The sequence below is a fragment of the Pholcus phalangioides genome, unplaced genomic scaffold (genome assembly GCF_987345545.1).
Source record: "Pholcus phalangioides strain wild (caught in Gottingen) unplaced genomic scaffold, Ppha-v1.0 ptg000017l_1, whole genome shotgun sequence".
Classification (NCBI taxonomy): domain Eukaryota; kingdom Metazoa; phylum Arthropoda; class Arachnida; order Araneae; family Pholcidae; genus Pholcus; species Pholcus phalangioides.
The window spans coordinates 31,403,391-31,418,644 of NW_028301610.1; the positions used below are offsets into that span (position 1 = coordinate 31,403,391).

At 40.6% G+C, this 15,254-nt stretch overlaps 1 protein-coding gene across 3 annotated transcripts in view; it reads left to right on the plus strand.

Moving 5' to 3' along the window:
- The first annotated feature begins 14,822 nt into the window (after nt 1–14,822).
- The window catches only part of LOC149072905 (transcriptional enhancer factor TEF-1-like), a 102,277-nt gene continuing 101,845 nt past the window's right edge, over nt 14,823–15,254 (plus strand). Inside the window, exon 1 of one of the 3 annotated variants that reach the window (XM_089246272.1) lies at nt 14,823–15,243. The gene's annotated coding sequence lies outside the window, so the exon portion shown is untranslated. The remainder of the gene's footprint in view (nt 15,244–15,254) is intronic. The other 2 variants (XM_089246274.1, XM_089246275.1) reach the window with 2 other exon arrangements.

The window sequence follows — 15,254 nt, forward strand, 5'->3', positions numbered from 1 at the left end:
AATGGCGGTATTGAATTCCGGCAACAGTTCACAGGGTCATTGTTTTATTGCTTACATAAAACTGCGTAAGTCCAGTAGAGCTCCCAGCCTCGTTCTACAAAAGCTGTAACAAATTCGTATTTTTAAGGTCTTCCAATATGGATGTACCGCCTGGCAGCTAGATGATTAACCACTTTATCATCATGGACGTAATACTGCTTCCGAATGCCAGAGAAATAAATTCAAACACAAGTTCTCTGTTTTCTTTCCTCTCTCTTCTCCATCGCGAAGTTTTATAGTAACTGATTGGTTAACTATAGGGACTGATTGGTTTTTCTTTCCCTCTTTTCTTTCTATACTCCTGTTAATGATTTTCTTTCCACATATATGATGTATCTTTCTACTACATCCACGTGTAACACGGAAAGAGAACACGTAGGGTGAGAGTGAATAGAAACTAAAACAAAACACACTTTTGTCTACTTTATCTATTATACTTTTTATATATTTTTTTCTCTCTCTTTCCTTTTTCTAACGTGCGGTTAGGTTTGGACGAGGTTACCAGATTTATCGGCGATTCGTCAAATACAAATACAAAAACAACGCTACAACAGGCAAAATGCCCAACGAGGTGGCTGAGAAAAAGATGGCCATAACAAAAATATGGATGTTATATATTTCAAAAATACAGCAACCCAATTAAAAATACAATCATAAAAAAAGCTATATATAAATGCTAATAAAAAATATTCATTGTCAGTCTTATTCTAAGTATGGATAGCTTCTCAATTTACTCCAACATGTTTATCGTATTTCTTTTTCAAACGTGTCAATTGTGTTAGAATTTACTACCCCCGGGGTAAGCGATTCGATTTATTCCCAACCCTATTAGACAGGGGCGTAGCCAGTAATTTCGTTCGAGGGAGACCAAAGTGATAGAACAATACATTTGGCCATCTTTTTCCCTTTTTTCGGTCATTTTCTCACATTTCGGGAGGGACCAGGTCCCCAAGTCCCCCCCCCCCCTCCCGCTACTCCCTTGCTATTAGAGAAAAACTCCCTGCGACACCACAACCTAGAATTGTTCCTTACCAATCGATATTGGTGTCCCCTCGTCAAAGCAGTCAATTGATGGTGTATTAATAATTCATGGTCCATCCTATCTATCCCGTTGAAAATTTTGAACACTTCAATCATATCCTCTGACACCTGGGTTCTTCTAATGTAAACATTTTCAAAAAATGAAGTCTCTCTTCATAACTCAATCCCTGTGTGCCAACAAGGATACGTGTAGCTCTTCTCTTTTCACCATCTCAACCAACTGTAAGTTATGTCCCTCTGTAGGTATGGTCTCCAAACTCATACAGCATACTCCAGTCCAGGACGAACTAATCCTAGGAAAAACAGAAGAATGACTTCAAGGAATGTGAAGAGACCTTTTTTGAAAATGAATCTGAGCATCCTATTTGTTTTTTGACCATCGCTGATCAATGTTCAGAAAATCTAAGCTGCTCATCAATAAGAATTCCTAAATCGGTGACCCTAATTGCATCCGAGATAGTGACACCATTCAATTCGTAAGAGAAACATAGGTTGTTTCAACCAAAATGAGCGACCATGCACTTGTCAATGCTAAACTTCATGCTCCATTCATTTGCCCATGCTCCAATCCAGTTTAAGTTGGTCTGGAGCAATTCCCTATCGCTTTGACTCTCGACTACCCCATTAGCTTCACGTCATCTGAAATTTTTTTAACAATCCTATCGATAACCTGATCGAGTTTATCGATAGAAAAAGTGGAAAAAGTATGCGGCCAAGGACACTTCGTTGAGGAACTCCACTTGTGATGCCTGTACAATCAGATACTGATCAATACTGATCAGTATCTGATCAGTAGATTCTAGTATTTAGAATCGTGGTTAAGAGACTGATCAATACTGATCAGTCTCTTAACCACGGTTCTATCCAATTCAGCAAGTTGCCCCCAATCCCAATCTCGTGCAAGCGCTTCAAGAGTTTACCATGTTGGACCCGATCGAATGCCTTCTGGAAATCAAGGTAAACAACATCTACATTTTTGCCCTAACCCAAAGCCTTCATCACGTGATCATAGAAGCAAAGGAGGTTAGTTACACATGACTTCCCCTTCTTGAACCCATGCTGATTATCCGACAACACATTATTCTCGTCTATCCATTTCACCAACTGCCTTTTGATAATAATTTCCAAAATTTTTGAGAGGGAGCTCGTCAAAGTCACTGGCCGATAATTGGACACAGCTTTTCTACTACTCTTCTTAAATATCGGAACAACATTAGTGAGTCTCAACTATCATAGTTTCTAAAAAAATCTTTCTTATTAACCAAGATCCTGGCGTTAATTCGCACACATTTTAATTTTCCCTGTGATTTATTGTCAATCGAGAAGCCATCCAAGTCAGAGATGGGTTATTCCCCGTCAGTCAACATTGTTGCTATTATCATTAACTAACTCGCATTCCGTCTACGCGGTCCTTCTTAAGAGATAATCCGAACTTCTTGCCAAAAGCTTGTACGTGAAGTGGTTAAATGAATAGTAAAGTCACACACCCCACCAAATTTTCTATGCTGGTCTGGATTCCAATTCTAGCTGGGGTATGTTTCTATCCAGCTGTTCGAAATTGGCTTCAAACTGTATTGGTCGCTGTCTAAGAGTACGAAAATAATGCACGCTGATTTTCGATTCTGCAAGTTGATGCCATTGCTGATTGGTTAAAGAACTTGAAATTCAAGTTTTTAACCAATCCGTAACAGTGCTGATTCCGAGAATCCGAAACCAGCGTGCACTATGTTCGTACCCCAACAGTAGTAATCGAAACTGGGCAAACCTTTCGCTGTATAACCTTCAAAAACGAAGACCTTGAACTCAGGCAGCAATGAATGATGACCGTGATTTGACAGTCACAGGCAGGGCCGCAACTACATGCTTGGTCACATGGACGGATTATACGGGGGGAGGGGGGGCATGGGGTTATTGCCTCCCCCTTCCAGTGTCACAAGTGGAGCCGACACTGATCTAATGTATATGTGTAAATATGAATTGACATCATCATCATCATCCCCCCCAGCAATCATCATCGTGCCTCCCAAACTTTCACGTCTATCTCCGCCTATGCTTGACCAGCTGGGCAAGCTCGCATTTTGGCACCTTCTTGTAATGTTGAAGAGGAGGTTAAAGGGTAAAGTCGAGCCCCCTCTGGTCCAACGCTTCTCCCTTGTTTCGGCCCCTGGTCTCTCAAAAAGAAGCAACATATGTCTAAAAAATCCTAATGTCCAGCATAAATAACCGAACCTATCACAACCCATGTTCAATATTTGCACGTACCCTCGTTTCCATCTCTCTCTCTTGGTTGCCTTCATGGCCCTCCCTCGTTCATGGCCATGCACTCACACGTGCTTGTATATTTTCTCTCTTTCTTAAACTCCATCCCCTCCCCCCCCCCATCCCCTGCTGCCATAACCATCTACGTCAATGGAATGCAGCAGCAAATTAAGCAGTTTTAAAAACAGCGAGGAATTTAATTAATATAGAAAGCAGATCTTCTACTTCGTCAGGAAGCCGTAAAATGGAAACGTTGTTCCGCGGGCAAATGGCATCATCATCATCACCATAAAAAAAAAAGAAGATGGTGTTCTTTTCCTTGAAATAATAAGATTCTAATTCCACTTCCTCTTCGTTGGAGTCACACAAACACACACCAAGAAATTAAACAACAACAAAACCGTACTCCATTGTGTGGAAGTACAAAAAGGCGATGGTAAGAATATAGGAATACTCTCGAACTAATACACCGATTTACGTAATGCCACCAATTTACCCTAATTTTCAAAGGTGCAATTTATACTCGAAGAGGATGTGAAAAACCAATTTTAAGCACTTTATTTTTGTGAATTTCTTAGAAGACTCACATTTTTTTTCGCGATCTAATGGTATAATTCTGGAACCAATCGATACCTTTGGGATTTCCGAATATATAAAAGTTGATTGAACTGAAAAATTTAATGAATGTCCACCTCCTAGAGCACTGCCCTTGGCTGGGACCATTGGCCAGACTATGCATGGGCCTACCCGGTTAAGATCCGGGGGGCGGGGGTGCTTAACCGTGTTCATGTGTTCATTGAAGAGTCTCTTGATAATGTGAGATTCGGTGCTATGATTTTCCAGAGTAAGTATACATGGGCTCGGTAGTCCAGGTCGATAAGATGCTCGCCTCCTCCTCTTAACCAGAACATGGCCTGCCGCTCTGTCTCAACGAAGAGATATAAGCAGGTGGTCAAAGACCTGGACCATGCTGAAAGAAAAAAGATACTCGATTCAAGTGCCAAAGGATGTTCAGAGTTGTCGCGAGTTCGATAACCGATTTATTCTTCTCAGAAACTTTCCTGACGTGGAGGTATAACAGAAACGGCGAGAAAACATGACCACAGGAAAAGACTGCTACCGTAGGGAGTTCCACATCGTGGGGTTAGTGCGCCAACCCCTCGGTGAGTATAAAAGAAAGCAAAATGTCCGGCGCTGCCGTTCGGAATCGGCAATAAATTGTTGATACCGGTCCTCGTGTGCAGAAAATGACCGTGGTGTGACAAAAATGATCAAATGAGTAAGTATGTAGATTAGTGGGCCTACTTCGAGCCAAGTAGGGGCCCTCCAGAACAACACTTTGTTCGTGGTGCTGTTAGGACGGCCCAACAGAAATCCTTTTCTGGGATTGGTTTTTGACGTTGCATGTTGTATGGAGCGTATGGGATTGTTTTGATGGTGAATTGGCCTCGAATCTGTAAAAGTTTGATCTTTGAATTCCAAACTGCATTACTTAGACTAGTGTTTCCCGCAGTGGGCAATGGTCTAAGGAGGCGATTAAAGCTACGAGTTTAGTATAGGTTCCTAAGGGTTAGCTTGAGTTGTTAGGCGATGAGAGAGAAAAAATTGAAGGTGTGCGATGGAACAAAAATTTTGAAGAACTATGACTTAGGCCGGGATTACACTATAAACTGTTTGATAAAAGTACTTTTAAAAAACTTGAAAAATCAGGCCAATAAAGCTCATAGTTACATTCGAGCAAATGCCACCCATAATCTTACTGGTTGGATTTTTCAAATTTTATAAAATAACTTTTAGAAAACTTTTATAGTGTAATCCCAGCCCTAGACATAAAATAGTGTTTTTAAAAGTGTGCGTCACGGATCCTAAGGCCGTCGCCAACCTTTGACAGGGGCGTCGCGTCGAGCTGGAGATATTGATTTGCGTGTCTATTTATGCTTTGAAATTGTTCTTTTATAAGTGAAAATATCTTCTAAACTATATCTACCTCAATATTTTTTCCATGAACTAAGCAAGAGAGCTTCGGTTGAGAAAAGTTTGAGAACCAATGACTTAGACCTATGTCAAGTTAGTGTGACTGTCACAATACAGTCATTTGCACTGCCATGCCCCATATAGACATGGACCTACAATTTAGAGTTGGTTTCGAATGGACGAACGAAGACATCGTGCCTTAGCAGGGATGGTGTACCAATCATTCTGTTTCCAGCGGCGCATACTATACGACAGCTGAGTCTTTCGGAATTACGGTCATTCCAAGTGGTTACGGCTATGGTGTTTTTTGTTGTTTTGTTCTGTTTTTAGCAACCTTGTTGGGCGTTTGGCCTGTTGTGTATTTGTTTTTGGCGTAGAGTAGCGTTGTCTGCTGCTGGTAAGTTTCTGGAAATGAAAGCACTGCAAAAGTAACAAACAATATTGTTAAAAGGATGAATATGTCTATCCCCTTTTTGATTTATTCCGTGTTGAGCTTCCAACCCCACTAATCACCTGGTTACGTGATCTTCGACGTTATGTCGATGCACGCTTTGATTCTTCGAATCAGTATTTGATGATATGCTTATTCGTTTTTAAATTATAGCATCATTTTCGATGGGACAAATCTAACAGTAGCGCTTTTAACTTTTTGCGGACCAGAGGGTTTTTGGGCACTTCGTTGGTACAGTTCGTACTTTACAGCGCATCACCGCAATGAAAAAGGGTCCCTGGATGTTTGTCTCAGCGTTTTTGTATTGCGTTTTAACTTATGAGCTCTGCTAAGAAGGCGAATTCACAGGGCCTTCCTTAATCTCGTAAAGGGTTATTATAACATTAAAGTACCGTTGTTTCCTGATGCTGTCAGGGTTGACGACGGCAAACGTATCGAGAGGATTTCTTATGTCCACACTTCGTTTCCCTTCCTTACTCATCACATGGTCGTATAGCTCAGTGTTTTTCGACCCATGGGCGGAGATAGACTTGGAAGTCTGGAGGGGGGCAAGGTCATTATTGCTGGGGGGGCACGATGATGATGATCTTAATTCATATACACAATATACATTACATTAGTCTACCCCACCTTTGACGCTGGAGATACGGGGTTCGGAGGGGGGGGGGGCATTGCCCCCCCCTCCGAACCCCGTATCTCCACCCATGTCTCGACCCTGTGGTCCGCGGATATCCTTATGGTATAGAATAGAAAATTAGATCTCTTCGTTCTTAGGGGAATTGCGATCCTAAATATACGAAATATCACTAATTGTAGCCAAAAAAAATTCAATTTATGACAAATATTACGACTACTGAAAAAATTGCTGAAATTGCTTAAGTAAAGAGCTGCTGCAAATCGTAATACATAAACAAAAATTTATTTCAATATAAAAACAATCGTCACATGACTTCGGTGACCATATTTTATCCAAAAAATACAAGAAATTGAGATCTTAAATACGGCGAAGAGATACAGAACATCGGCAATTTTCACCAAAACGTTGCCATAAGCTGGAAAAAAAAAATCACCAATTATTGCTTAAAAATGATCAAATAGTGGGTTATGAAGAATTAATGGAAATCGCAGTGAATTGAAATACAGTTCACGGAAAAAACTTAGAACACATGGAACACATAATTATTAGGGCTGGGAATCAATTAAAAGTTGTAACTGGTTAATTGAAATTTTTTTATCGATTAATCGAATTTTAATAAAGTATTTTTCGTAACTATACAATATTATTTGATGCTATAAAATATATTTCATTCCTTTCACGTACCTATTCGCCAAATGTAAACAAATATAAGAATAGGTGAAAAAATTAAGGCCACCCGCTCGAAACAATTTAATATTCTGAACATGTTTGCCAAATCCTGGAATTTCTTGGATCTTATTTTTTTAAAAAGTCGGTTGTTTTCGGTGAGTCGCTGATTTCGAAACAAATTTTGATCATACTGTTGCTTGTTTTTCTAGAAATTCCTTCCAAATAGTACCGTGAGGAAAGGAGCTGATGCTTCCAAAAATACGAAAAACGGTTTATAGCGGAGACAATAAACTCCAATTAAACTCAATTTAAAACTGAAATCTCCAGTTTTCGTTCAATCGACTTGTATTACCCCATGCCGAAAAATTCGATAAAAAAATATTGATCCAAATATTTTTAGATTTGGTCCCTTTTGTCCAAAATGTTAGACGGGGGTGCATAGGGAAGTTCCTTGCACTGGAATTACTCGTGAACCGTTATGCTTCCGATTGGAAAAAAAATCTATCCAAATAGCATGTGGACTTCATTCATATTGCAAGGAGTTGTATAGTGATTGAAGAGAAAAAAACTTTTTGTTTGGCCACCCTGTCCCAAAAACCTTGGTTATAAAGATGTTGCCCTGTTTCTCCTGAGCCCAACGAAAAGTTCCACATTTTTAATTGCGGAAATCGTTGAAAATGAAGGAAGGAACAGAATGAAGCGTAGAATGACCTTGTCCGTTGATATAGGAGTTCTTTCCTTCTCTTTCAGCGAATTTCGAACTCAAATATCTCAGCAAATATTGCACTTAGAAACGTGGAATGCTTTTTTGTTCCCTCAAGAAAAACCAGGCAACAACTTTCTGATCGGGTTTTTAGTAGAAGACGGCTCAATAAAAAGTTTTTTTTTAATAACTATACAATCCTTTGCAACATGAATGATGTATCTGGGGTCTGCACGTTATTTGGATACAAATTCAAATATGTTTCGTTCAAACGGGACAAGTGTACGACCAAATTAAAGGAATGCCACTTAAAATACGGACATTCCTGCATATTATGATATGTATTTTATTCCTGCATTTGAAAATCGAAACAGTGCAACCTCACTGATGCTGTAAGCTGGTGGTCCGTCGAATTGTTTCAGACATGTTACTGGTCGTAGACAAGGGCGTAGCCAGGGGGGGGGGGACTTGGGGGTCTGGTCCCCCCCCCCCGAAATGTGAGAAAATGACCGAAAAAAGGGAAAAAGATGGCCAAATCCATTGTTCTGTCACTTTGGTCCCCCCCCCGAAATGAAAGTGGTCCCCCCCCGAACGAAATTTCTGGCTACGCCCCTGGTCGTAGAGTTCAAGAAGGTTAAGAAACGCTGGCTTAGCTTATGTTCTTATCTCGTTAAACTCTTTCATTCTTGCTCTCTTCTAAACACTCATTACATCTCTGATGTAGTTATTAGTTTCGAAACAATAGCATCATTTTCATTTAACACTTTTTTGTCTACCTTAGATCTTAGTTTGTGGTGGCTGTGCGACGACACGTTAGACGTAGTCTACGTCAAAAGATAAGTAGATATTGTCTCTGGCGCCTCGCCAAAAGACAGTTGATCTAATCCAATCGAAAACAACATCATCGGTATCCGAAATCGGCTAAGCATTCAGCTAATAGTTGGATACGTCGATTATACAGTAATACGCTTTACACCTGACCAAATATCCAAGTTCTCCCCTACCTATTAAAGAAAAAAAAAAGTCCACCTGCTATGGCAAATCGGCAAGCTAGAAGCGTTGCCAACATGACGCCATCATTCAATGACTTGACTGTGGGTGACTGTCGGTTATTTCCCTCTTCCCCAGTCCTAACACAGCTGAATCAACTTATTGTTATTATTATTTGTCACAAAAGGAGTGACGTCACAGTCTGCGTTGAACATGAAAAAAAATGTGATGGTTTGGGATAAAATCCTTGGCAGCAATTTTTTTTTATAGAATCTAAATATGCGTCTAAAAATCAATTTACGCAACGGTTAAAAAAAATTTCCTAACACATTAGCCCGACATCTGGTCATTTCAACGACAAAAATGATGCTAATGAAAAGCTTGTTTTGTTCTATAAAAGAAAATGAACTGTGATATTCTAACGTCTTTTTTTTGGCTTCCAATCACTTTGGTCCTTGATGCACCTAGTTGGATCGTGCATTGCCAAAGAGCTAATGTTAACTGGTATGTTTGTCAAAAATACCGCAGAAGACGAGGAAAAATCTTGGGGATTGTTGTATGGATCATTAATGGTCGGGATAAGAAAGCAAATCCACGATCAAAAAGTTTTTTTAGTCTTCGAACCTTCTTGCTGAATGTGACATGATGTTTGGAATTCAAGAATTTCAGTGAATCCACATATATTTACCTAACCCACCTCTCTTCTTTGTACATCAAGAACGATACTTCTCGATGCAGTCTAGACCACGGATGTAATTGCTGCACCATCTTTTTCTTTTTCATCTGAAAAAGAAAAGAATGTCGTGTTTGCTTGTTTTTTAAAAGCGGCAGCACACAAAAAGCAGATTCTGAGAGCCATTTGAACAATAGACGACGTCTTCTGCTTCACTTCGCGATGCATCTGCTCGGTGAGAACGAGCTGAAGTTTGGATGTGGTATCATTAATCAAACTCACGTCTTGATGTTGTTTTCCCCTTGTCTTGAGATTCTGCATCATTCTAGATGATTAGAAGAAAAAGTCGAAACAAAAAAAGAAGAAAGGAACCACGTGGGTAAGATGCCGATCCGAAACTGATGCCCACGTCGTATGCGTGTTCAGGCTCACAATAATCGAGTCATTGTACGTTCGAGAGCAGTGAGAAATCGGAAATTTACATGAACCCATTCACATCATTTACACGCATTTAACGTTCGTGGCGATGGTTGGTAAGGACGTCGAAAAATGCGAGATCTAGTAGATTCAGGTGATATCTTTCAGAAGCTCGAGATTCTAATGAGATGTCTTCTTCGGATCATCTTACTTCCTAACAAACAATGTTCGGAACAATTCGATTGCGCATAAGTATCTTGAAAAAGTGAATAAAACAGTGTCTTGTGGAAATTTGACTTCCAGAATATGCTACACACATTGATCCTTTTATATAATTCTCACACGCAGGGCCGCAACTAGGGGGGGGGGGGGGAGCAGGCGAATCTGATGTCCCAGGCACTGGACCAGATGGGACGCAAATTTCAGTCTTTAAACTCTCCTTCAACATTACAAGGGGGCGCCAAAATGCGTGTTTGCCCCAGCTGACAAATAGTCTAGTTGCGGCTCTGCTCGCAGGTAGTGCCAAAACGTGAGAATGGCGGCACTTCCACGCCCTGTCAGACGAGACCAGCTTATACCGGGAAGATGCTCATAATGTGGAGAGTTTGCAATTAATTTTCTTCCTTGACACCCTAGAGTGATTATTCGAAGCAAATATCGGTTTAACCAAAATAATGCTCCTGTGATGCCCCTTTTTTTCCCTCCTCTTGAGAGAAAACTTACACCTTAAGTCTCCCATGTCTAACCAACCCAAGATCATGGTCCCCACATCCTGGAGCAGGGCCCCTAGGCTGAGATCTTTGGCGGGCCTCCAAGCCAAACTATTCGCGGGCCCTTTTATATTGAATTTATAGCATGAAAAAACGAAAAATGATGCGAATTGTCCCGGACGCCCGGGCTAGAGCCCTGTCAGCCCCACCCTTGGGGGGGGGCGGCCATTCCTGAGATACATCCACGATTGTCCAACTATAGCTGGTGCGATCAAAAAGGGTCACGATATCATCACCATACTCACTAAAAGAGTGGAGCTGACCAATAGCTCCTAGATACAGGTACAGTACCTATAGGAGGTATTGGGCTGACACAACTCCATCCACAAAGGGCCCGGGATGATTCTCACCATTATTTGGGTTTTTTGTTTTTTCACGCTATAAATTCACTATATAGAAGGGCCCTTGAAAAGTCTGGCCTTGAGACTTTCCAAAGATGCCACCCTGGGGACCCTGCTGCGGGATGTCGGATCCCCGATGATCATAATCTTATTCAAGGGTTAAAACAAAGATGCTTGGATGTACCCATGGCAATGACAACGACTGAAGAGCAAACTTAATTCAACGTGGCTTATAAGCGAGTTGCCAGATTCTTGTTGATGAAGTCCTCTTAATAGGTCTGCCATTTTTTTTTTCGCTTGTTATCAAAAATAATTCTTCTATTTCGTTGTCCTTTCTGGAATATAAATATTCATGAATATATTCGATACTTCGTAAGCAAGTGACGACAGATTTCAGTCGACAAGAACGATGACTATTCACTTTTTTTCGCCACGGCGTAAAATGATCTTTTCAGACGTCGCCGTATTACGATTTTCTCCCAGTCCCTCTCAGAGTCTTTCTCACTTTGACGTCAGTCCTTTAGTTCGAGAGTTTGTTTTGACAGACACCAACAGCAGGTCAGTAGAGTCAATATGAGGCAATCGATGGTTGTCGAATGCAATTTTATGTCACAGGTGGGTAAGATTTAATCTACTTTCTCATTTTTATCTGCGCGGAAGGAAAATAAGTAGAGCTCAACGAATTGTCGACTAAACTCCTTTTTTCTTTTCCTTATATCTTTCTTCAACAGCCAAACTGAACTGAACTCCACTGAAGAACAAAGAGAGACAAAGAAATATTAAAAAACAAAGAAAGGAAAATATATATATATCGCCATAATGAATCATCGCTAGCGAGAGAGAGTTCAACTGGTTTCCCTGATTCTATTGGTAGGAAGCTCGTCCGTGACGTAACGACTATCGCCAACTATCAACCAATCAAATACGAGACGGTTTGTAGGGAAACGAAAGAAAAGGGGAGAGTAGAGGGAAACGGATATGACGTCATCAAACCACGCAAGAACCTCGCCCATGCGCAGTTATATTTGCGCTCCTCGGATACCCCGGCGCCCGTCTCGCAAATTTGGTGATTTATCGCCCATGAATGTCGCCCTTGAATTTTTCTGAGTCCGTGGTTATTCTAGGAATGTTAGTTGAATTTCTACATTAGGTGCGTTAAAACGGTATAGTTTTATATCTTCATTTAGCGGATTTTTTTTTTTTGTTGGAATCGTCAGTAGTAAGTGTATTTTCAATGTTTGCAGTGAGTAAAGCCCAACTCCGTTATAAGGTCACACCGCTTATAACGTCACCCGCGGCGCGCGGTTTCTCTCCCGCGAAAATTATTTTTGTCGCATTTCATCCCTCGTTGAACGTCACCAGAATTTTTATTAAGTTTTGAGTGAGTTTTATTAAATTACATAAGCTGATATATTATAATGCGGTTTGATTGTCAATAAAATTTCAAATTACGGTCATAAAAGTAGACTCGGAACACATTTTTGTAGATGATTGGTCGACTCCAATAACTGAATAAAAGTCGACCAGGATCTTCTAATCCTGGCACAAACCCTCTGCCCCATGACAGGAGTTTTATCGCGGGCCTGCTTTTTTTCTATGTAATTTTAAATTAGAAAACTAGAAGTACACTTATTATTGCTCGCAACAAATTCTTTTTTTTTAATAAAGAAAACAGTTCGTAATAACGCTGATTTTTCTCACAGTTTCTGAAACTTCTTTGTTCATCACCCCATTGCCCAGAATTTTCCTTCTGGGACCCATGAAGTCTGTGCAAGTCATTTTTTGATCCTAGGTGGACCTGGATTCCAGTATCGGTGATTGCACCCGATAGGTGGGGATAGACTTGAAAGGCTGGAGGGAAGCACGATGATGATGGTGGGTAGGATGATGACGATGTTAATTCATATATGCATTAGATCAGTGGGCTTCACCGTTGACTCTGGGAGGAATTGCCCCCATGGCCCCCGTATCTCCGGCTATATTGTACCCTTGGTATCCACAAGGAGGGGCCAAGGGGGGAGCTCTAGCCTGGTGTGACAAGGATTGAAAATATTTTTTTAATCTTTTTTTACACAGTAAAATGAATATAGGGCCCGCTAAATGTCTATGCTTCCAATATCCTGGGCCATAGGCCAGCTTAAAGAATATGAGGAACCTGCACTCATTGGAATAGGCTTCGAGATTGTTATGGGGGGGGGGGCGGCACAGTGATCTGATGAGGATGTTGAGTAGATTGTAGTTTCTACGGCTCTCACAAGAAGAGTGTAAATAGAGGCAGAAGACCGGACCTAAGTAGGTGCGAAGGCTGTGGCTGCAGTGGGACCACGAAACTAAAATACATCCATTACGTATCACGTTTTGACCTCAACAGCTTTACAAAGCCATTACGCCTAACATATACAGAATGGAACAAATGGTCACCGTATAATTTAACCTCCTGCCCAGGCAGAGGTGTGCCCGGGGGAGGGCTTGTGCTTCCCCCCCCCCAAGCCGACCAAAAATTAGAAAAAAGAATGTAAAATTTGGGTGGAAAAAAATTGAAATATAGGAAGAAAATTCCCTTTATATGCTATATTAACCGAATTCTGTTAATTTAAATGCTTTTGAATGGGGGGTAACTCAAAATTTCTCGGGAAGAACTTTTTTTGTGCCCTCTCTAAAGGTGGATTCTGTGTTCGCCTCCCCCGCAAGCAATACATTAGATCAGTCGGCTTTACCTTTGACGCCCCTCCCCCGTATCTCCACCCATGTAGGACATCACTCAGTGAATCCATGTTGCCAGGGCCGCAACTAGGAGGGAGCAGGCGGGTCTGGTGTCCCGGGCGCTGGACAACAGGAAACTCAAATTTCACTTTGCAACATCTTTTTCAACATTACAAGGGAGACACCAAAATGCGTGCTTGCCCCGGCTGACCAAGCATCTAATTACGGCCCTGCATGTTGCGGTTAACCCATTTTCGACCCCTCTTATAATTTCTGACCGAATCGCATAATTTTTTCTATATATGATGACTTAAATAGCATATTTTTGAAGTTTCAAAAAATTGGTTAATTTACTTTCTAATTAATATAAATTAATTAGCTTAGTTAAAGAAAAATAATTATAATTTTGGGAAACCTCGTGGACCATGTGACAAAAAAAAAAATTGGGGGGAAAAACTATTTTTTGTCTATTTTAAAAAAAAAATTTATTTCTGTTCATGGTCGGGGAAAAAAAAATTTTCAGGTGGAAAATCGGAATAAAATTTCTGAAAATTTCATTTTTGAAAAATCATAAAAAACCAAATTTCATTGTAAACAATTTTTAAAAAATACTATGACACTCATTAGACCTTTTTAGTTCCCAGAAATGTTTATTTCACACAAAAAATTTTAATGGAAAGTATTTGAAAAAATTTTTCAAACGAAGCGCGTGTCGATCAAAAACTAGTCAAGACGGCCAAAACTTTTCCCGCAGAGTGGTGAAATGATTTGGGTAAAGTCCGGGTTTTTGGTTGGCTACGGAGCCCGGAGAGAATGGCATTTTATTTTGTATATATTCCTCCCTCAAATTTACTAACAAATTGATTATCAAGTACTGCATAAAAAAAAATGGTTATAACAAACAAAAATTTCTTGTCCCGGAGTGAAAAATTTTTGGGCACTGAGGAAAATTTCCTCCGAAATTTTATTAAACACGCGAGAGTTTCATATCTCCAATCTTCAGATATAGGGTAAAGAAAATAAGAGTTTGGTGTAATTGGCGCTATTCCAGCGGTGTACGTCGGTATGTGTAGGTGCGTGAGGTTGGCTGTGTTGTGACGCCATTGTTATACAGCAAACCCAAGTCGACGTTGCCGGGATTCTTTGTGTCATTTTTGGCATACCAAGAAGCGACGTCGTACCTTCCCCGCCCGGCCGCGCGCGCGCCGAAAGAAAAACAACGTTCCGAGCGTTGAGGAGGAAAAGAAAAAAAAAACGATAGAAAAAGACGTTTTTTCTCCCCCCCTCCACACTTTCATTTTTTTTGTATTTTTTTTTTTCTTTAGTTTTTAGACTTTATTTTTGTTTCAAATGGTGCTTCAGTCGAGAAAAAGGCCTCTGACAAGAAACAAAAAAACGTGAAAAGTCCTGTTATTTTTGTTTCTGTTGTGCGCCCCGCGCGTGTGTGTGTGTGTGCGTGCGCGCCCCGTCTCTACTCTACGCGTCTCCCTATTTCTATCTCACCGAAATTTTTGCATCTCAGTGCCCCTACAAGGGAACCTTAATTTTCCTTTTTTTTTGATATTTCATTTTGTGGGTAAGTAAAAA